Source organism: Giraffa tippelskirchi, chromosome 2 (genome assembly GCF_054371585.1).
Source record: "Giraffa tippelskirchi isolate mGirTip1 chromosome 2, T2T-mGirTip1v1.2.pri, whole genome shotgun sequence".
NCBI lineage: Eukaryota > Metazoa > Chordata > Mammalia > Artiodactyla > Giraffidae > Giraffa > Giraffa tippelskirchi.
The window spans coordinates 24846976-24869449 of NC_137276.1; the positions used below are offsets into that span (position 1 = coordinate 24846976).

Genomic DNA, 22474 nt, shown 5'->3' on the forward strand with positions numbered 1-22474 from the left:
TGGTCTTTAAATGTATTTTTGGAATGGAAATACTTGTAGTTGTCAGAATCCTAATATTGTACATAGTGCCAACAGTATATATGTCAATATTACAACTATAATGAGAACACATTGTATAGCACAGGGAACTCTACTTTATGCACTGTGGTGACCTGAATGGAAAGGAGGTCCAAAGAGAGGGAATACATGTATGTGTATGGCTGATTCATTTCACTGTACAGTAGAAACTAACAGGACTTCCCAAGTGGCTCAGTGGTAAAGAATCCACCTGCCAATGCAAGAGACACCAAAGACACAAATTCTATCCCTGGGTTGGGAAGATCCCCTAGAGTAGGAAACGGCAACCCACTCCAATATTCTTGCCTGGAAAATTCCACGGACAGAGGAGCCTACACCACACTGTAAAGCAACTATACTCCAATCAGTATTAATTTAAAAAAAAAAGAATCTTAATAACTAGACAGGGTAAGAAGCATAGTATTGGGTAGACTAAATGGATACTTTCAATATATAGCACCACCCACCCACCCACCAAAAAAGATAACGATTGAAAAATGATAGTGTTACTTAACCAGTTTCGTCATGCTGGATCCACAGCAAGCAAAAATGCAGAGACTCCAAGGTTTGCAGCCAGGAAAATGTTTATCCACAAGGCTGCCAAGTGTAGGGAGTGGAAAACAACCTCAAATCTGCCTCCCGGAAGAAAAGGAGCTTGGAAGAAGCAGGGCAGTCTGAAGCATGATGAGCATGGGGAAAGGTGATTGGGAACAGGTGTGGTAATCGTTCTGCGCAGGCGTAACTTATCAACAGGCATACGCATATTCAAAAGGTCACCCAGAGGACACTAGCGCATGCCCAGTTGAAGGGTCAGTGGTCCTAGTCAGTCTCAAGCAATTTAGCTTGAACCAGAGGCAACTGTCTCCAGATTCCTAGAAAACAACTTGGCAAATATATATTGTTTAGGCTACGTGTCCCTCAGAAATGCAAATCTTAAAATGACCTTATTAGTGAAGGCAGGTGAAACAGATTTGTCTAATCAATATGCACGGTTTCAGTAGGTGAAATGGCACATATAGTGCCACACTCAAAGACATAAAGAAAGAAGGAAATTAGTCCCTGTCATATCTTCATTTAATTCATCACTATGGCTCTCAAAATGCAGTATGGGTCATAAGATGGGAAAGGATGTTGCTGTAGAATTAATCAAGTCCAGATGTGGTGATCATCCTCTCCTGCACCAGAGAAATACATACTGCTCAAAAGGTACAAGGCATGCTGCTTGGCCCTGACAGACACTGAGCTTTTGAACATGAGACATCAAATGATGACAGGGCCACAGCTGTCCATCATGAACTGAATCCTTTCAGATCAACCAAGTCACAAGATTAAGTGGGCCAAGCAGCATTCTGTTGTGATATGGAAGTGGTGTACATTTCTCAGAAATCTACGGAAAGAAAAGCCCTAAAATTGATAGGGTCACAGGATATGAAATCAACATACAAAAATCATTTGCCTCTATACACTAACAATGAACATGACATATGAAAAAAAAATTTAAACCAGTTTGTAAAACTGAAAACAACCAAACTAACCCTTAGGTGAATGGTTAACCTGTGGTTCATGTAGTATGTGACACCACATGATTAACATTAACATGTACTACTACTCAGCAATGAAAAAGAATGGACACTTCATACACGCAGCAACTTTTATGGATTTAAAGGCACTATTAAGTGAAAAAAGCCTATCTCAAACGTCACATACTGTATGATTCCATTTACATAACATTCTCAAAATGACAAAATTAGAGATGTGGAAATAAGATTAGTGGTTGCCAAGCATTAGGGAAACCAAACTATAAAACCTGATCATAAAGGAGCAGAGTGAGGGAGGTTATTGTGATTGTGGAAGAGTTATATATCTTGATTGCAGTGGTGGTTACACAAATGCACGTGTGATAAAATGACACTTGTATTATACCAATGTCAATTTCATGGTTTGGATACTGTGCTATAATTAGGTAAGATGTAACCATGGAGAAAAACTGGGTGAAGAGTTGGGGCTTATTATTTTTGTAATTTCTTCTGAATCTATAATTCTTTCAAATACACATTAAAAAAAAAAAAAACTCAAACAATCCTGGGTTTTTCCTCTAATATTGGAATTGAAACTGTTTAGGAACAAGTATAATAGTTAGTTTAATTGTAAAACAGTTTATGTGAATAAAATGTTTGTCTTGAATGGTGGAATAATAGATAACTGGAGAGGGATTTTCGCCTACCAAAGGCCCATGGGAATCAACAGGGAGCGTAGACTCACATCCACAAAACCATGTTCAACCTGGGTCATAGCTAATGATGAGTGTTGACCAAACCAGTAGGCAAAGTTGATCACAGTTTGAGCTATCTTCTAATGCTTGCCCTTGCTATCTCAAGTTCATTCGTCTACGCTCATGCTCAGTCATGTCCAACTCTTGGTGATCCCATGGACTGTAGCCCACCAGGCTCCTCTGTCCATGGAATTTTCCAGGCAAGAATACTGGAATAGGCTGCCATTACATACTCCAGGGGATCTTCCTGAGCCAGGGATTAAACCCACTTCTCTTGTGTCTCCTGCATTGTCAGGTGGATTCTTTACCATTGTGCCATGTGGAAGTCAGGTGCATATATGTGAGTCTGTATATGTTCAATGCATGCTTTTGGTGACCTCATATTCCAACAGTTAGAACCAGACATAGACCAACAAACTGGTTCAAAATTGGCAAAGAAGTTCGTCAAGGTTGTATACTGTCACCTTGCTTACTTAATTTTTATGCAGAGTACATCATGGGAAATGCCAGTTTGGATACAGCACAAGCTGGAACCAAGATTGCTTTGAGAAATAAAAATAACCTTTAATATGCAGCTGACACCACCCTAATGGCAGAAAGTGAAGAGGAACTAAAGAGTCTCCCAATGAAGGTGAAAGAGAAGAGTGAAAAAGCAGGCTTAAAACTCGACATTCAAAAAACTAAGATCATGGCATCATCTGATCACTTCATGGCAAATAAATGGGAAAAAAAATGGAAACAGTGATAGACTTTATTTTCTTGGGCTCCAGAATCACTGCAGACGATGACTACAGCCATGAAATGAAGCCACTTGCTCCTTGGAAGTAAAGCTATGACAAACTAGACAGTGTATTGAAAAGCAGAGACATCACTTTGCTGACAAAAGAGACATCACTTTCGCTGTGCAGTAAAAACTATAATTTTTTCAGTGTTCATATACAGATGTGAGTGTGTGTATATGTGTTAGTCACTTCAGTCATGTCTGACTCTGCGATGCTATGGACTGTAGCCCACCAGGCTCCTCTGCCCATGGGATTCTCCAGGCAAGAAAACTGGAGTGGGTTGCCATGTCCTCCTCCAGGGGATCTTCCGGACCCGGGGATCAAACCCGTGTCTCATGTCTCCTGCATTGGCAGGCATGTTCTTTACCACTAGTGCCACCTAGGATAACCCACAGATGTGACACCTTGACTATAAAGAAGGATGAGGGCCAAAGAATTAATGCTTTCTAACTGTGGTGCTGGAGAAGACTCTTGAGAGTCTCTTGGACAGCAAGGAGGTCAAAGCAGTCAGTCTTAAAGGAAATCAATCCTGAATACTTCAGACTGATTCTGATGCTGAGGCTCCAATACTTTGGCCACTTGATGTGAAGAGCCAACTCATTGGAAAAGACCCTGACACTGAGAAAGATTGAAGGCAGGAGGAGAAGGGAGTGACAGAGGATGAGATGGTTGGATGGCATCATCGACTCAATGGATGAATGTTTAAGAATGAATGTTCTCGAGATGGGCAGTTCAGGTTAAAATTTACACTCTTTCAGTGACCAGCCCTGTGACTTAGGATAATTTCTTTAACATCTTTGTGACCTAGTGTAAAGAAATTGTAATGGATTCCATTTTTTTACATAGTGGTATGATTTTATTGAAGTAACAATATAAAAAAAAATTTAACATGTTTGCCACATAGCAAGTTCCCTATAAATGCTAGCTGTTTTAACTATTTCTCACAATCAGAATTTACAATGATTCTCTTTTTCCCTTTCTCACAAATGAAATACAGGGTTTTGTGTGGGTTTTTCTTGGCCATTTCATTCCATATGCCACTAGTATAGTTTTGTTTTATTAATCAATTACTTCTGGCTGTTAAAAGCATGTGTATGTGCTAAGTCGCATCAGTTGTTTCTGACTCTTTGCAACTCTATGGACTGTAGCCCACCAGGCTCCTCTGCCCATGGGATTCTCCAGGCAAGAATACTGGCATGGGTTGCCATGCCCTTCTTCAGGGGATCTTCCCGACCCAGGGATCAAATCCGTGTCTCATGTCTCCTGCATTGGCAGGCAGTTTCTTTACCACTAGTGCCACCTGGGAATCCCCGTTCTAGCATAACTACGTGAATTTTTTCCAAGAAGACAGAATAGTGTAGAGCTAAAAAGAGAAAAGGAGTGAAGATTCTAGCTCTGGGAGATTAACCCAGTCATTTTGCTTGTCTGAGCCTCATCTTCTTATCTGTGAAAAGGGGCTTGGGGTACTGCTTTTCCTAAAGTCTGTGGAGACTGTAAACCTCAGATAAGGTAATGGAAATAACATTGTTTAAGAATAAATACAACTTACGAAACTTACTGAGGAAGATCAAAATCCAGCTCTTTCACTTATGACTGTATGTCTCTATTAGGTCAATAAGCAAAGTAAAGTGATGTATCACTGGCTGTTTCAAGGTGATTGACCAGTTTCCTTGGTAGATTATTTCTCTGGCCTTGGATATTCTTCTGTTCATTGGCAAAGCAACACAAACAAACCCATAATCACCTTGTTTAAGGCTTGTGTATGATAATGATGCTGACTCATCTTTTTAGCTGAATGAGTTATGAGTTTAACCAGTCTCTGAAATGAATCATCGATTAGCTCTTCCAACTCCTTTTCCTGGCTATGTATTTAAAAACAGGAGCTGCTCACTTGTTTGTGGTTGAATATAAGTAGACCATTTACTTAGAACCTGTTATATGCTAGATGCTTATGTTAGTTGCTCAGTCGTATTCATCTCTTTGTGATCACGTGGACTATATGCTAGCCAGGCTCTCCTGTCCCTGGAATTCTCTAGGCAAGAATACTGAACTGGGTACACATTCCCTCTTCCAGGGGATCAATCCTGGGTCCCTTGCACTGAAGGCTGATTCTTTACCATCTGAGCCACTAGAAGTACATACACATGACTTCTAATTCCACTCTTGAAGGCTCCACCCTTATGATCTAATTACCTCATAAACACCCCACCTCCAAAAATATCACACTCGGTTTAGGTTTCAACACGAATTTGGGGTGGGTGAACACACATATTCAATCATAAATATAGACATCCCTGTACTCAGTTTAGTCATAAAAAATTTTGCTAGTGTATGTATCTGAAAGGAGAAACATCACTTATGGATTAATTGATATGCATTGTCCTGCTTCATACTTGGAACTTCTCTTCTGCTTCTCGGCCTGGTGTTCTGTGTGTTTGGCAGGGATTCAGTTTCCTAATGGACTGACTCTCTATGACATTACACAGCATTGAATGCAAGCTTTTACCAAAAGGAAAATAAAGATGGGGGAGAAAGGGAATCAGTCTCATTAAGCAGATGATAATTGCAATTATTCACCAAGAATTATGAATCACAAATGAGGATTGCAGAGTCAATTGGGAAACAATTTGGCTATAAATACCCATATTAAGCAGCCTAATGAAATCCGCTTTGCTTTAGAAACTTCCACTCTTGTTTTCATCAAGTGCTTTGTAGAAGTGCAAATCCTGATAAATTATTCCTGTCTCCAGCAATGTAGAAAAAAGAAACAATGTTCTATAATAAGCGTGTTGTGGTTGCAAGATCTTCTGATGGTAATAATATCACCTACAATTGAATTGCACAGAGTTTTCAGGTTTCCCACTCAAAATCAGTATTTCATGTGGTGTTCATGATACTTCATAACATCAGGCAAGAGAAATATTCCATTACAAATTTACAGCTAACAAGAATGTAGTATAGGAAGCTATGATGACTACCCCAAGGTCACACAGTCAGTTGCTAGCATGGAATCTGGATTTGATGAGAATTCTTGTCCCTAGATCATATTGCTTCCACCATCAGTTTCAATGCTTTTAGTTTCATATAACTGAAACTTGAATTCAAATGGACTTAAACAATAACAGAATGTATTGGTTTATGTACATCATAAGTTCAAATGTAGATAGATGGGTATGATGGTTGGTTGGTTGGTTGTTTGGTTTGATCTAGTACTTTGGAGAAGGCAATGGCACCCCACTCCAGTACTCTTGCTTGGAAAATCCCATGGACGGAGGAGCCTGGTAGGCTACAGTCCATGGGGTCTCTAAGAGTCAGACACGACTGAGCGACTTCACTTTCACTTTCCCTTTCATGCACTGGAGAAGGAAATGGCAACCCACTCCAGTATTCTTGCCTGGAGAATCCCAGGGATGGCGGAGCCTGGTGGGCTGCCGTCTATGGGGTCGCACAGAGTCGGACACGACTGAAGCGACTTAGCAGCAGTACTTTGGAAATATCACCTAATTTTTTCCAATCTTTTCACTCTATCTTTGTAATTTGGGGGGGGGGTTGTTTAAGAACGTTTCACACTATATCACAGCATAACTATTAACAACTTCTGGGATAGAAAGACAACCACAGGAGGAGAGGAAAGGAACTACAACATAGAGAGAAAGTTACGAACACAAGTCCTTGGCTTAGTTCTAATGGGCCAATGTAATTTAAATGTACTTTTCTTACCCAAGCACTGTGACTAAGACATTACCATGTACTGATTAATTTCAACTAGTGTTGATGCCCATTTATTTTTACCAATCACTAGGGCAAATAAATTATTGTTGACTGCATTAGAGCAATCAGAGTCCAGTTCTGACGTCAATCTTACCCAAACACAAACTAGAAGTGCTGGGGGCAGGAGTCATTCCACAAAGGAAAATCTGAGTGTTACTGAAAACGGAGGTGAATGGAAATGTGACCTGGAAAGGTCACAAATGAATGCCTATTCTACCTCCAAATGAGCCATTCACTGAACAAAAATAGAATAGAGGCTAAAGGCTGCTATACATAGATCTAGAACATAGGAGATACAGTCCATAGTTGGGGATTAAGAGGGTTGTAAATGTACATTAGTTCTCTATAAACTCAAGATTTGAAATGGGAGAGAGAATGGGAACCAGACAAGAAGTAGTTTGAAATAAATTGATGAGGCCAGGGGTCTCATCTTTGGTGACCTTTCATGTTCTGCCTACACCCACTTTCTCATTATTTTGCTCTATTTCTGTTTCTCAGTTTTCTCCTAACATCAGGTAGAAGTGGTAGTTAAAATGCTCACTGACAGTTGATTCAGTCTAAATACATCTGGCTGCAACCCTAGCTGTATGATCTTATAAAAAGTATTCGACTTCTCTGGGCTTCAATTTTCCCTTCTATACAATTAATAGTTTTATAAAATAGTTATAAAACACTTCATAACATCTAAGTTCCCTTCCAGTTTTAATATTCCAGCAATTCCCCTGCTCTGGAGATGGATTCATTTAGCTTGAACATTATATTTAACTCTGCATATATAAGGGAGGAATGGAAGAAGCCTTGGGTGAGAAGTTTCTATTTCTTATTTTATCATACATTAGAATGTCTTGCTTCACTCAGCGGAAATTAAAAGATGCCTTGTGCTTTGAAAGTGACCCTGTCTTCCTCCTTCCAGTTGGTAGCATGCAAAAGATTGTACACAAATAAATTTCCACTTTCTTACCCACTGTTCAGTTTAGTTTTTGCTATCACATTGGGCTTCTCAGGTGGTACAGTGGTAAAGAATCTGTCTCCCAATGCAGGACACAAGACACGACGGCTTGATCCCTGGGTCAGGAAGATCCCCTGGAGGAAGAAATGGCAACCAACTCACTCCAGTATTCTTGCCTGGAAAATTCCATGGACAGAGGGTCCTGGCAGGCTACAGTCAATGGGGTCACAAAGAGTCTGACAAGACTGGGCACAAAGCTGGCACATGCGTTGGTAGCCTAACCTAATCAATGACTGCTGTTTTCATTGAAAAATGCTTCACGAATTATACCTGATACTCACTTTCAAAAATTACTGAATCAACAATTTCATCACTAGCTCCACCTTTGTATCTAAGCTTTTGCTGTTACTAACAATCCTTCAATAATTAGGATTTATATTTTTGTTCATCTTATTTTAGGAATAGATTCCTAAAACTGGCATCAACAAGTGGAAGAGGAAATAAATATGCTATTTTGCTAGATATTGCCAAATTTCTGACCGTAAGTATTAAATCATTTTGCATCATCATCAGCATAACCTCAAAAACAGGATATTCTGGCAAAGTTTAGAATTCTAGCCAATACATGAAAAATTGCATCAGACTGAAGTTTAATTTGCATCTCCTTTGTGAGGTTGAGTGTGGTTTCTTGTGATTAAGAGTTATTTTCAGTTAGCTTTTTCCCCATAAACTCAGTTTATTTCCTTAGCTCATCATCCTATAGGGTAAACTATCTTTTATCTTTTTAGAAGTTCCTTAAATATTAACTCTTATCTATGACAAAAGTTGCCATTTTTTTCCCACTACATCATCTGTTTTTTTTTTGCTTTGGTTACAGTGAATTTTTATTGGACACTTTGTTTCATTATGATGAAATCAATTTGGATTTATTTAGAAGCTATTTTAAAATAAGGTGCTGAGGACTTGTGTCTCTGGGGAGGTAACATTAGGTCTGACAGACCTGAAGGTACATATGGTGACCAACCATCCTGGACTAAGACATTTCTAGGGAGGGGGATATTGAGAGCTAAAACTTGTACAGTCCAAGCCAAACCAAGATGAGTTGATCACTCTGTGTAAACTTTGAGCTGCATTGATCATCTGGGGAAGCCAGCAAAGAGGGTTTGGGGGAAAGTGAACTTCGAGGACAAAATGCTAAAGCAGAAAAGAACCAAACATTTCCTAAGAAGTGCCATGAGAGCATTGTAGGATGAACACAGGAAAAGGAAAGGACACAAATTAGATGTCTGGCTAGAAGGGCCAGATCACTCAAGATAATTGCACCATGGATGCATTTATTCTAAAAGCGTTTGGATGTTATTAACAGCTTTAATACAAGAGTGGCATGATCTCCTCTTGCCATTTGGAGCTTGTTTATTGCTCACTCACTGAGTATTGACTTTTGGTTCAGCTTTGACTTTTTGAACTCCAGTCTCTTTGTATGACAGCTTTATTCTACCATATTGAATCTCTTCCTTACTTCAACATACAGGGTATCTATTGCCAGGGCCCACACAGAGTGATGAAAAATCCCTATTGGATAAACAGGTGACAGAAGGATTGAAAAGTGGCCCATGTTCCCCTTACATCAATCCTGTAAAGGACCTTCTTCAGGGAAACACCTGATGGGAAAGCTTTTAAAGGCCAGAAACACCCTCCAATGTAATACACCGTCTTCAAATTTAAAGCACCTTCATTTTTCTGTGTCTTTTCTTAAGGTTCAAGTGGAAATATTTATATTTACAGGTTTACTTGATACTGAACATTTTCAATTTTATTGAACATTTTCAAATTTGAGTATAAAAACAAAATGGTTTAATTATCCTTTTCTGATTCCCCGTGTTCAACCATATTCTGTCAAACAATTCTTTCTGACCCCTTAAACACTCATCCTGGATAGATTTAAGACTCTTGTCTCAAATACATTTCAAATATCAACTCCTCCTTCCCTTTCAATGGGCCTCATTGTAGAGGACTTGGAATGTGAATGGAACCTGTGGTTTGATTTTGAATCAAGATTCCAATATTTTAGGGATGGAGGGTACAGAGCTGGTTTTGGAATCCCTCCTCTCTCCTCCCACCTCTGCGTTTAGCCCCTCCTTGTAGGGGCAGGGGATGGGGAAGATTAGAAAAGAAGGAAGAGTCTAAGTGTCAGGAAGGTATCCACGATCTTACCATGATTCAGCTAACTCCATTGTTGCTGACATATCCACCAAGATAGTGATTTCTGCAAATATGTGAGTGGTTTTTTTGAGGCTGATGTTATTTCACTCTGGCTCCTCCAATACTGAAGGCACAGATAGGAACAGCTGAATCTTTTGTCAGCTCTGAAATTTCCACATATCCATTCATTTTTCCAGGTGGGTTCCCTCCAACCTTGGAAACCAAGTAGATAGACCATCTCACATCCCTTGCCTTGACTCTATTCAAGACTTATTTCACCTCACTTGAAAGCACAAGGGGCTGCTCATATATTAACCCAAACCTTGCAAGTGTAGGGCCCTGGCACTCCCCCTGGCATTCATTTCCACCCATATCCTCTTGCTGACATCACCCAGGTTTTCCTTCAGGAAACAGTTCCTCTCAAATCATTGTGTAGCATCTATGTGCTTTGGGCAGGATTTGCTCAATCTCTGCCATAGAACTGGACTGTGATTGGTTTAGGGTAATTAACCTTTAACTTTTCCCCGTGAGAATTAGGTATGACTCCCTATCCCATTCATGCTAAGCGCACTATTCAGTGATTCCAACTTGCTCTGTTGCTCTGGGTGATTAAGCTTTCAAGTATCTCCAGGGAAAAAGCAGTCCCTTGTCTTTGGGAATTCTCCCCACCTCCAGAGAACAAGTGTCAGGCTCTACCAAACACTTAAAACTCTTCCTCTCCTTCCCAGTGCCTTAGAATTCCATAACTGAACAACCTACCAGGGTGGGAGTGAGACCCCAGTGTGCTCACATGTGGACATTCCAAGCTCCACTCATTTCATTTTGGATGAAGAGAAATACCTCCATCCTCCATGGGGAAGAAAAATATTTTACATGCTCTTTCCGTTCCCCAGTCAGGAGCTAAAAGGCGGTGGGAAGGAACAAGGGTACAAAGAGATGGGGTGACAGAAGGCACTTATACAGATGCTGCTCATATGGCTCCCTCCGATGAACCAGAGAAAGAATTTCCACTCTGAGAAGATGAGCCTCAACCAGGTGAGCAGGATGCAGGTTGGATTTCAGTCCTCACTACTCTCTTGTCTGTGCACATTCAAACAACCTACACTAAACAACTCTGGGCTATGGTCCTGACACTGCAGTGATAATCAGGGGGAGCAGGATTGGTTTGGCTACAGCTTAATAAATACTGAAGAGTGAGTCTAGTCTCAACTTGTATTTGCTCTGTGCCAGCTGTGTCATGAAAATGAGAGGTCAAAGAAAATTACAATCAAACTTCCTTCTGAATAAATATAATTAAACACTATTGGATAGTATGCTCAGTGACTTAGACTGCTGCTTGGAAAAATTGTTTTAAAATCATATCCAACGGCAATTTGGAAAAGAAGCTATAGCTCATAATTATTGAGAGGAACTAGTCATTTAAAAAAACTAAACAATAATTTAAGCCCCGTATCTTTACCTAACATATTCAAAATTGCAAGAACATGTTTCAGTTAAGACAACCAAACTCTGGAACCAAATATGAAATGAGTTGACAAAATCATGAAAAAAAGTTAGCTTGCCTTCAGCCTAATGAGATTTGTAATGTGACCAAATTCCTTTATTTTCTCTTTGGTTTGTTCATTTGAGTTTTCTTTTTTCTTTTTGAAAAGTACAAATGAAAAGCTACTCAGATTCCTTGCCCCAGAACACTCTCATCTTTGGATTCCTCCATTTTTAACTTGTTCATTTATTTTTCCCATGTATTCCCATCCTGGATAGCATTTTTCTCCAAGCTACAGACAATTATTTTAACGTTTTTAAAATATATTTGTAAATTTGTATGTAACTTTGTAAAATGCATGGGCTTCCCTTGTGGCTCAGCTGGTAAAAAATCCACCTGCAATGCAGGAGACCTGGTTTCGATCCCTGGGTTGGGAAGATCCCCTGGAGAAAGGAAAGTCTACCCACTTCAGTATTCTGGTCTGGAGAATTCCATGGGCTATAGTCCATGGGGTCTCAAAGAGTCAGACAAAACTGAGCAACTTTCACTTTTACTTAGAGGATATTTTAAAATTGTAATTTATTTTAAAATATTTTACCCTTATATCTATATATTTAACTTCTATGTTTCTCATATATATTTTAATGTTTATAATGTCATATAACAGAATTATTTCGATTTATCAGTTTTTTATACTCAGCCCTGTTTTTAAGATAATTCATTTTTATTGTGTATGTATGATTTTTCTTCTACTTGCCACAAAATATTCCACAATTTGCATTCACATTACAATTGTCCTTTCTTTAAATAATAGATTGCCTCCAACTCTAAGTATACTGATCCATAGTTCCATATGAACCTGTGTAAAGCATAGATGGTCGTGTCACAGATTATCTGTGTATGTAATTTAGTGAAGTAACTGCCATGATGATCTCACACTGTTCTATATTCTCACCCCAATGAATATGTGCTGTCTACTTTCACCAACAAATATCACCTTTACAACTGGCTTGCCTTGTCCATTTCCAGCAGACATGCAGTTGAATCTACTTAATGCAAATGGTCTGACAGGGGCTCAGATATCAATGAGAAGCAATTGGGGTAGATTTAGCTGTATGATGTGTGAATACAGAGAGGATATTATAATTATTAACGAGGTTGATGGAAATCAGATAAGCTAAGTAGATTGTTAATTAACACTTTGAAGAGGGTCTCATTCTCTTTCTCATTTTTCCACATTAAAAATAAGTTCATTGCAAATGTTTCAAGTGATTATGGAAAAACCACTTTACAATGACACTAAAGAGGAAAATAAAATTGGAAAAGTTGTTTTGTTTGGTCTCTACACATGTGTCTTTATACAGTGCTTTTCATTTTTCATTATTGTGGTAAGGAAACAAGTAGCATGAGATCTATCCTCTTAAACAATTGTGAAGTGTACGGTTTAGTACTATGGGACTTCTCAGGTGGCTTGGTGGTAAACAATCCTCCTGCCAATGGAGGAGATGTGGGTTCAATCTCTTGTCAAGAAGATCCCCTAGAGAAGGAAATGGCAACCCACTCCAATATTCTTGCCTGGGAAATCTCATGGACAGAGGAGCCTGGTAGGTTACAGTCCATTGGGCTGCAAAAGAGTTGGACACAACTTAGCAACTAAACAACAATAGTACTGTTAGCTATAAATGCAGTGTTGTAGAGTAGATCTCTAGAACTTTTCATTTGCATGACCGAAACTGTATATCCATTAATAACAATTCCTGTCTCCCCCTCCTCCAATCCTGCCAATTACCCATTCCATTTTCTGCCTCTCTCTTATTCCACTTTAAAACTATTTTCTGATTATCACAATTATACATACTTATTATAGGCATTGTGAAACTATAGACAAGTACTGCAATGTCAAAAATAAAATTTTATACTCTCTTCTTTATTCAGAGTCAATTAGTCTGTTCTACAATTTTAAAACATATTTGAGATTTTTATGGTATATTGCATTTCCTACCATTTACCCACAATATGTTTCCATTTTAAGCTGGTACAATTTAAACATTTTCTTCAAACATCATTTTAAAAAGCTACTTAGTTTGGCACTTGTATAGATAAATGCAGACTTCATAATTTCAATGTCACTTTGGGATTTACAATTTGAAGTTTTGGTGATAACTATAAATAACTGAAATAGATAATTTATTACACCATAAAAACAAAGATGATGTTTGCTGCTGTGTAGGATTAGTCAAAAAGTTCATTTAGTTTTTCCCAAAAGATCTTAGAGAAAACCCCAAACAAACTTTTTGGCCAACCCAATATCTTTGCCTGATATCTTCCCTTGTCCAAAAATAAAGAGAATTTGAATTACTAACCTATATTCTATCAGTACAATTCAAATTACATTTGATATCTAGGTGGATTCCTTTGATTGCTTTCTCTAAGGAGATTATAATTTAAAATGGATCAACAGGAAATCATGACAAGACCAGAGGATTAATCTCTAAATTTCACCTAATAGCCCTGTTAGAAAAATAATGTCATTACAGAGGACTGGGGGCAGTTAAAAGAAAGTAGGACTGGTGAAATCCCCTTTGGTGTTGGAAAGGGGAAAGGAATGTCATTTTGTTTTAGGCTAAACTTGCCATTGAGAAAAAATATACAACTTCGATAATCTATTTTAACTTTCTGGAGTCATAATAGAGCTACCAAGAAAGTCAGAATTTTTAGGCCAACATTTCAGAAAGCAGGGAAGCCCAGAATGGTGAGTCCAATATCCAGTAATGCTTTCCTCTGAAGAATTTGCTAATTCAAAAAAGCAGCAACTGAGAAGCTAAAAAATCTGAGCATAAAGTCAAAGCTAAAATGATTGGCAGTCTCACAGGTCTTGGGGCACAAATGGAGTCTAGGAGCCTTCATAAAGGAGGGGCTCTTATTCACAAGTGAGACTTTAGTTGGGAATTTGTCAAGCCACCTTGTAAATTTAAGCGTGAACCAGATCTAGACCTACTGCTATAAAGACTGAAGTTCAGCTTTGAATCAGCTCAAACCCTGATTAGATTAAAGTAGCTCCTCTAGCTTTATTTTCTTGGGCTCCAAAATCACTGCAGATGGTGACTGCAGCCACGAAATTAAAAGACGCTTGCTCCTTGGAAGAAAACCTATGACCAACCTAGACAGCATATTAAAAAGCAGAGACGTTACTTGACCAACAAAGGTCCATCTAGTCAAAGCTGTGGTTTTTCCAGTAGTCAAGGATGAATGTGCGAGTTGGACCATAAAGAAAGCTAAGCACTGAAGAACTGATTCTTTTGAACTGTGGTGTTGGAGAAGACTCTTGAAGAGTCTCATGGACTGCAAGGAGATAAAACCAGTTAATCCTAAATGAAATTAGTCCTGAATATTCATTGGAAGGATTTGATGCTGAAGCTGAAGTTCCAATACTTTGGCCACCTGATGCAAAGAACTGACTCCTTGGAAAAGAACCTGATGCTGGGAAAGACTGAAGGCAGGAGGAAAAGGGGATGACAGAGGATGAGATGGTTCAATGGCATCACCAGTTCGAAGGACATGAGTTTGAGTAAGCTCCAGGAATTCGTAATGCACAGGGAAGCCTGGTGTGCCATAGTCCATGGAGTGGCAAAGAGTCAGAGACAACTGAGTGACTGAACTGAACTGAGCTCCTCTAGCAAAAGGCCTCCTTGATCTTTCATCTCTAAACCATGCAATGCAAAATGTCTAGTGTCCACTAAAAAAAAGCCAAAAAAAACCCCAAAACTGAGTATCTATGATACAGTCCACTCAGGAAGCAGAAATTGTACAATGTATTTCAGTAGCAATGATTTAATGGAAATGTAAGAACTGGAAGGCAGAAAGGAGGATGTCAAAATGTCACAAAGGTAGCAGATATGGAAGGAGCCATCTTATTTACAGCTGGATGAACAGAAGAAAGAAGTTCGAAATATTTCAACAAAGCTTGGAAGAGAAGCTCCTCAAAGAGAGAAACCAAGACATTAAGAGGGGGTTGCTGTTAAATTCCTGGTGGCTGAAATTATAATCTGCCTGCAATGCAGGAGACCTGGGTTTGATCCCTAGGTTGGGAAGATCCTCTGGAGAAGGGAATGGCTTCCCACTCCAGTATTCTTATCTGGAGAATTCCATGGACAGAGGAGCCTGTTTCACTGCAGTCCATGGGGTCTCAGAGTCAGACACCACTGAGTGACTGACCACACATGCATGCTTCTTGGCTAGCATCGCCTCTGAGCTTGGAGGAGGACTCCTGTGGGACTGAGACTCAGATTTCTTAGGAAGTAACAATGCCTGGCCAGGGCTGGAGTCTCTGAGCAGCAATATTATGGCTGGTTCTTTGTCTGCAGAGTTAGAAACTGGGACCAATTGCTTCTACTTAAGAAACACCTACTTCGAACTGAAGAAACACTGTTATGATAATACTGCTAGAAACAGGAAGCAAACATGCAGGAGAAAGTCCCATCTCCCTGCAACCTTACTATCTCCCCCTAAGGTCTTGTATATGCGGAGTACATCATGAGAAACACTAGGCTGGAGGAAGCACAAGCTGGAATCAAGATTGCCGGGAGAAATACCAATCCTCAGATATGCAGATGACACCACCCTTATGGCACAAAGTGAAGAAGAGCTAAAGAGTCTCTTGATGAAAGTGAAAGAGGAGAGTGAAAAAGTTGGCTTAAACCTCAACATTCATAAAACTAAGATCATGGCATCTAATCCCACCACTTCATGGCAGATAGATGGAGAAACAGTGGAAACAGTGGCTGACTTTATTTTTCTGGGCTCCAAAATCACTGCAGATGGTGATTGTAGCCATGAAATTAAAAGACATTTACTCCTTGGAAGGAAAGTTATGACCAACCTAGACAACATATTAAAAAGCAGAGACATTACTTTGCCAACAAAGGTCCGTCTAGTCAAGGCTATGATTTTTCCAGTGGTCATGTATGGATGTGAGAGCTGGATTATAAAGAAAGCTGAGCACCAAAGAATTGATGCTTTTGAACTGTGGTGTTGGAGAAGACTCTTGAGAGTCTCTTGGACTGCAAGGAGATCCAACCAGTCCATCCTAAAGGAAATCAGTCCTGGGTGTTCATTGGAAGGACTGATGTTGAAGCTGAAACTGCAATACTTTGGCCACCTCGTGCGAAGAGCTGACTCATTGGAAAAGACCCTGATGCTGGGAGGGATTGAGGGCAGAAGGAGAAGGGGACAACAGAGGATGAGATGGTTAGATGGCATCACCGACTCGATGGACATGGGTTTGGGTGGACTCCGGGAGTTGGTGATGGACAGGGAGGCCTGGTGTGCTGCGGTTCATGGGGTCACAAAGAGTCGGGCATGAGTGAGCGACTGAACTGAACTCAACTTAATAGGAAGAAAGTGGCCAAATCAACCAAGTTTTCTCAGATTCCCTCCTCAGAGTAGGGTAGAGAATAGTGGATTAGGAGACTGAGAAATTATAGTTCAGTAACTGCTCTAACAAGTTTCCAAAGACATATGATTGATCAAGAGTAAGTGAAAAGGCAGACAAAAGAACAGAATCAAAGGGGATCCAGATATTGGAGTTGTGAAGTGATTATTTTAAAATAACTGTGATTTTTGAATTTTAAAATATCTAGTCAAGAATTTAAATGGAGAGAATTTTGGCAAATAACTGGCAAATATGAAAGCAAATAAAATGGAAGCTAAAAAGCATAATAACTGAAATTAAGAATTCAATGAAAGTTCAACTTCTGATTAGGAGGTAGATTAAAGACTTTCAGTCTCACCAAACTGTCAAGAAATCAACAGGAGGAAAAAAAAATCACGCTTTCCTTTAGAACCATGGAAGATCAGAGAGCAAAAAGAATCTAAAAAACTGAAGTTTATAATGATGAACTCTTTCTAGGTGAGCAAGACAAAGGGCATTTTTATGCTTGCGGCAAGTTACTAATGTTGGGGGACTGCAGGGGAGATGAAAGCCTATACGTGACAGAACTTCTGATGAACATATGTATTAACTATAGATTGGCAATCAAACACAAAAATAAATTCACTCTGCCAAGTAATTATCTTACAACGGAATTTTTTTTGAGAGTTAAGCAAATGTGAAGGCAAAACTAAAAAGTAGAAGTAGGGCTCTTACGTGTACATCTAGAATTTCAAATTCTCACAATTTCAAAGTCTTTCTGTCTTGTAAATTTACACTTGTGCAGTTTCACAGACACAGAATCTCATGGTTTGCAGTCTCACATTCCACAGTATTGCAATATTAAAGGCTCCAGGAATTAGTCTTGTGGTCCAAACATCTCTAAACTTTGCAAAATCATGGTCCCAAAATTTATGAATTAATAAAGAAATTTCTATTTTGTGTCTAACAAATATTTGCCTGCAGTGAACTTCTGTGGAAGGTGTGAGGACAGAGGAAAAGGCATGAAGGTAGAAGGCTCAAGTGAATCAAAGCTTATACTTGGGGAGAAAAATTTCTCAACCAAATCTGTACTAAAGAGTACATAAAACAGTAAAACCTAGCATATAACACCTGAGTTAGTTTAAATAATATTGATCAAGTGGTTGGTTTGACTCAGATTACTATTTTATAATATAAAATCTAGAATTCTACACATTGCATTAAAATGATTTACTTATTTCTTAGCCGTGTGGGAAGAAAGAATTTCTCTTTCCTTTCTAGTTTGCTGCTGCTGCTGCTAAGTCGCTTCAGTTGTGTCCGACTCTGTGCGACCCCATAGACGGCAGCCCACCAGGCTCCCCCCGTCCCTGGGATTCTCCAGGCAAGAACACTGGAGTGGGTTGCCATTTCCTTCTCCAATGCATGAAAGTGGAAAGTGAAAGTGAAGTCGCTCAGTCGCGTCCGACTCGTAGCGACCCCATGGACTGCAGCCTACCAGGCTCCTCAGTCCATGGGATTCTCCAGGCAAGAGTATCGGAGTGGGGTGCCATTGCCTTCTCCACCTTTCTAGTTTGGTTCATGCTAAATCAAGTAATTTCACAATGGTATTGAATTATACACAACTCTTAAAATAAGATTTAAAAAACAACAACTAATTAGGAGTTATAATATCTATATTTGCTTTATCTTGGTTATTACATAAGTTTCACTGGATCAGAACAATATATTCATAATATTTTGACTAGAATGTTTTAGATAATTGATAAATATATGCTGGAAAAACACTACAGGAAAATAGTAAAAGCCACAGATATTTTTATTTTTGAAATAAAAACAGCTCATATTTTGAGGAGGTATGAGGTTTTGGGGGAAATGTTTTATTATCCCTTTAAGATATACAAGCAAAGTGACCAGATTAATCAAAAAAATCTAATAGTAATTGTAAAAGAGAATTCCACTAACCAATACAGTCTGGTAGATCCAGACAGTTGAGTCCAACATAAATATCCAAGATAATCAGGGCCTACTATTCAGAAGTTCCCAGTATCCAGAAAGTTGCAGATTTAGGAAGTTAATTAATGTACAATATGAAGTTTATTTCACAAACCAAGACATTATTTCTACTTTGTTCATACTGTCTAAGCAAAAATATCTTAAGTCAGCCAGTATTCATCCATCTATCCAACCATCCACTCATTTTTGGAATAAGTATTTGCTGAATATATACCAAGGGATGAGAACTAGGTACCAGAGACTTAGAGGTTGATAATGTAGATATATGTCTGCCTTCAGGAGTTAAAGGCAAGAAGAGACATAAATCAATTAAATTATCAGTAATAGTAAAATGTGATAAGAATTATGATGGGGCTTGATATGGATGAAAGACCAGAAGTATGACACTTACTCTAGAGAGGATCCAACAGGTATTCCTAGAGGAAGCTTTAGAACTGAGCTCTACCAGATAAGCAGGAATTTTTCAGTGTAAGAGAAAACCGTGAGAAAATGTTTCCAATAGAGGAAACAGCAGCTGATGGTTTCAAGAAGATGATCATCAGCCTAAAGATGAAGGCTTTCTTTTATTTAGTAGTAAAAGAGTACTTAAGGTCACCTCAAGACCCTCACCAGGTGGAAATATGGAGGCAGCAGTTAAAAGGCTATTTCACTTTCCTTTTATTTATGATGAACAGGACTTCAGGGAAGTTCATCATAAGCATGAACACTGACAGCAGCACTCTATCAAGGAAGGCAAGTAAAAACTTATGAAATGATTGAAGACCACTTGTCAACTGAGAACTCAAGAAAATTCCAAATAAATTTTGGGCAGATACATGGGTTCTTTGATGCAAGGAAGATTATGGAACAAAAGAATCAAGGTTCATAAAATTAAACTCCAGAGTAGGTGGCATTTATTTTGGATGCTTTATATAACTGAGCTTCTTAATTCTTCTAAATGTCCAAGCCAATGGAGCCAGCACTCATAGGAAGGAAGAAATGTGTGCGTGTGTGGGTGCTCAGTCATGTCTGACTCTTTTGCAACCCCATGGGCTATATTATAGGCTACCAGGCTCCTCTGTCCATGGGATTCTCCTGGCAAGAATACTGGAGTCAGTTGCCATTTTCTACTCCAGGGGATCTTCCTCACCCAGGAATTAAACCCGTGTCTCCTGAGTCTCCTGCACTGGCAGGGGGATTCCTTACCACTGCATGACCTGCACTCATAGAGGCAGTCATTAATGTATTGACTACCAAACAATCACTGATGGCTCTGAGTTCATCTGCCTCCAACACATGGGTCAGGAAAAATGCCTTATTCCAAGACATCTTCCAATACTATTGGTTTCAGATGACAACATTAGAACTCTATCAAAACTACACATTCTTATTCTCAGAAGCTCACGGCTATTCTTAGCCCTTTAATAAAATAATCCAGTGACCCAAGGCTTCTGCTTGCCTCAAAACTCTTCCTTTATCTCTGAAGATCTTCCTTATAAATACAAGAATTATGGTATAGGGATTTATTTTCCCAGATTGTCCCAGAGTCAGCCTATACATGTACCCAAACATTCTTCCATGCTTAGTTTGGGCTTAGTGCTTTGTCTGGAGTTTCTCTGTCATTTTTGAATGATTCTGAACAAGGTGATGTCAAATCCTGCAGCAATGATAAGGATACCATCCTCTTGTATCTGGTCCTTCTCCTCACTATGTTGAAGTGTTGTAATGTTTATTCTATTTGTTTCCAGCAGCTTCAGGTTAAAACATATAGGATAAATATAATGGTACCTTGCAAGGACGTTAGGAGCTAGAAATTTAATATTTTTAAAATATTATAAGAGGTTTAGAAAGATATAAGCAGAAAATATTATTAATAATAAAAGTGAAGAGAGAGATGAAACATTTGTAAATAGCACAGCTCCTCTGAGAGGGCTAGTTCAAACCCACTTCATTTAAATACGTTTTTAACCCTTATTTTCAGAGCATTGAATGGCACTAAATGCTACTCTCTTTATGTAATAGTGAAAGTATTAGAAACAATTCCACTACATCTGAAAATACCAAAGAACAATAATTAGCTCTAGTGACTTGACTACAAGTAAAACTAAATGCTTTAGGGCACTGTGCTCCAGAATATCCCAGAAGACTTTCTCCTTTTGGTAAATGTATAATAGGGCATTAGTCTAAGATAAAAAGACACAGTTTCTGGCTTTTTAACTTGCTTCTTCCTTAAAGGTTCATGTGTTGTTTTAATTCCCTGGTAAAAGTGGAATCTTTTAGTCTATTTTTTCTAAGTGCCTCCCACTTACTGATTATTCAGTTCAGTTCAGTCACTCAGTCGTGTCCGACTCTCTGCGACCCCATGAATCGCAGCACGCCAGGCCTCCCTGTCCATCACCAACTCCCAGAGTCTACCCAAACCCATGTCCATTGAGTTGGTGATGCCATCCAACCATCTCATCCTCTGTCATCCCCTTCTCCTCCTGCCCCCAATCCTTCCCAGCATTAGGGTCTTTTCCAATGAGTCAACTCTTCGCATGAGGTGGCCAAAGGATTGGAGTTTCAGCTTCAACATCAGTCCTTCCAATGAACACCCAGGACTGATCTCCTTTAGGATGGACTGGTTGGATCTCCTAGCAGTCCAAGAGACTCTCAAGAGTCTTCTCCAACACCACAGTTCAAAAGCATCAATTCTTCGGCGCATTGGACTATTACAATTATGATATCCTCATCTTTGGATTTCCTACCCACTAGAAATTAAGGAAAGCAATAACCTGTTCAGATTCTTCATGTAAGATCCTCCTAATATTTTTATTTTACCTCCAGTAATAATATTCATCTACTCCCACAGTATCTATTATCTCTGAGGTAGAGGCATTGGAAGACATTTGGGTAGAAAACGCACTTTATAATCTGGTTTAAAAAAATACAAGGAAAGGTTTGTCTGCCCACATAGCCTACATAGGTATAAGATATGGGTAAAGAGAAAAGTGTTCCAGATTTTCTAGGAATCTTGACACAATGCAATTGACCCATTTGATCAACAATCAACTGTTCTCTACCACTAGTGCCACCTGGGAAGCCCAGGGAAAGTATTAATATAATAGTAGTCTATAGACAAATGCCACTGAAGGAAAGAATTTTATTGAATCATTCAGCAGTATTACTGAGTGACTTTCTTGTGTCACTGTGTTAGGCATGGGGGGCAGTTTCAGATAAAGAATGAGAGGTCCTGAAAATAAATTTCTGTTAATGAAGCTGGTCATGAGAAAGCTGATCTCTCAAATACCTTCCAGCTCTACAATTATATGCCTCTCCAATCCTTCTTCATATTAGAGGTCACCACCAAGAGGAGCAAGCATTGTAGATCTGCAAAAACTAGAGATTTTACAACCCACCCTCTCAAAACTCTATGATCTATACTAGAAAGATCCTCAAACAGAATATTGGTGTTAGACAAGGTCAACATCACTAAATTTCATTCCAGATAAAGATTCTCCCACTGTAAGATTATGCACAGTCCTTTCTTATCTGCATGAAGCTTCTCTAGGGCAAC

At 39.1% G+C, this 22474-nt stretch overlaps 1 protein-coding gene across 7 annotated transcripts in view; it reads right to left on the reverse strand.

Moving 5' to 3' along the window:
- The window catches only part of LOC145539478 (uncharacterized), a 702259-nt gene that overhangs the window by 654811 nt on the left and 24974 nt on the right, over positions 1-22474 (reverse strand). Inside the window, exon 3 of one of the 7 annotated variants that reach the window (XR_014077849.1) lies at positions 7844-7965. The exons of the other annotated variants lie outside the window; for them this stretch is intronic. The gene's annotated coding sequence lies outside the window, so the exon portion shown is untranslated. The remainder of the gene's footprint in view (positions 1-7843; positions 7966-22474) is intronic. 7 annotated transcript variants of the gene reach the window in all.